Source organism: Crocodylus siamensis, chromosome 2, assembly GCF_052110815.1.
Source record: "Crocodylus siamensis isolate JL-2025a chromosome 2, ASM5211081v1, whole genome shotgun sequence".
Taxonomy (NCBI): domain Eukaryota; kingdom Metazoa; phylum Chordata; order Crocodylia; family Crocodylidae; genus Crocodylus; species Crocodylus siamensis.
In genome coordinates, this window is record NC_143396.1 from 123,528,806 (window position 1) to 123,530,534 (window position 1,729).

Genomic DNA, 1,729 nt, shown 5'->3' on the forward strand with positions numbered 1-1,729 from the left:
CTGTGTGTGGCCAGGCCACCAGCTCCATTACATGGGGCTCACATGCCTGAGCTGCACGCCACCAGGGGAAGCCTCACATGATGACGGTTGAGGTGCAGCAGAAAAAGGGGTGGAGCTGGCCCAGCTCCCTAGCGCAGAGCTCTTCACCATTCCCCATGACCTGCACATAGCAGTGAGTGAGACTGGGCTGCTGGCTCCATCATGTGGGGTTCCCCCCAGAGGTGCACAGCTTGAATGGAGAGCCTGAGAAGTGCATGCAAGCCCCTCATGATGGAACCATTCAGACCCTGCACCTCTGCCGTTCCATTCTCTCATCACCTCACCCAAGTTCCCTGCAGGCTCTGGCCCCAGGGCACTGGTGCAGGCCCTACGCTCCTGCCCAGCTCCTGCTTTGCTCCTGCCTGCCACTGCCACTGCTATCGCCACCACCACTTCCCCTGTGAGCCACCCACCACCTCCTGCCATCTTTCACCTGCCACTTTCTTACCTTCCCACCACCCTGTCATCTTCCCTCCTCTCCCTCCCTCCGCCCACTGCCGCTTCCCCCCGCCTTGCCACTACCACCACCACCACTTCCCCTACCTGCTGCCACCACTTTCCTACCTGTGGGGATAGAATCAGGGCTGTACCGTGGGCTTGGGTTCTGATTTGACTCTGCTTTAATCAAGTCTGCTCTGCATGAGAGCTGATGCACCTGGTGCTGCACTGTGTGCAGTTGTATAAATGGTGAAATGTGCATCAGTGCTGAGAAAATGGTAGCGGTACACTTTTGAACTAAAACACCTTTGATGTGTTTTATTTCAAAAGTTCACCACTGCTATTTTCTCAGTGCTGACTCGCATTTCTCTGTTTATACAAATGCATGCACTGCATGTGTACAAGTGCCCAATGTTTGTAAAGCTGTCACACATTCCTGTGTAAACAGGTGACAATGGATATGTTCAACTGGATCAGCCCATAAGAAGAAACAAGAGGATAACAGTAAGCTTTCTCTGTTGAGCTTGCATTAGAAAAATTCATCAGCACCTAAGCACAAACACTATGTAGTGCAAAAAAAAAAGGGTTTGTACAGCTCTATAGAGATCTGTGGCTCACTTCAAATGTAGCTGACCCTGTGGCGCAATGGCAGCGCGTCTGACTCCAGATCAGAAGGCTGTGTGTTCAAATCACACCAGGGTCAATAGCGCTCCCTTTTCCCACCCCTGGACTTAGTTGGCTAATATTGTAATTTCTGTAACCTAGTTGTGGTCCCCTTGTCACCCCCATCCCTCTCAGGCGATCTGTATTTCCCTACTGGCTTTATCATCTTTTGGGACTCGTAACTCTTAACATCTACTAATATAATTCAATCTGTTCTTATCAGTTTAATTGCTGGAAAGACAGAGAACCGCTTCTTTTTTCCTGCTCCTGGCCTGGTATTGCACTTCCTCCAGGACCAGTGCCAACCTAGTCCAGCAGACTGCCTGAACAATTGTCTTAGAAAGGGAGTGGACTAGCAGCCCTCTTTTCTTACCTCCAGTGCAGCGTGGGCTCTTGTCAGTCCTGATGGGCTAGGGAAGGCAGTGCCCCTGGTATGTCCGAAAGAGCACTGGTTGCGCAAGTGACTGCGTTGCTCAGGTGAGTAACCGAAGGGTCTTACAGTTTGCCAGACCAGAAAGTGTGAAAACCCCAACTTGGGCCAGTAGCCAAAAACCAGGGGCCTCCCCTCCCAGATGGAAGTAGGCAAACG

General features: G+C 51.5%; 1 non-coding gene across 1 annotated transcript; it reads left to right on the plus strand.

Moving 5' to 3' along the window:
* The first annotated feature begins 1,108 nt into the window (after positions 1-1,108).
* TRNAW-CCA (transfer RNA tryptophan (anticodon CCA)) lies at positions 1,109-1,180 on the plus strand. The gene has a single exon. It is a non-coding gene; the product is annotated as a tRNA-Trp (tRNA).
* Positions 1,181-1,729: the final 549 nt, after the last annotated feature.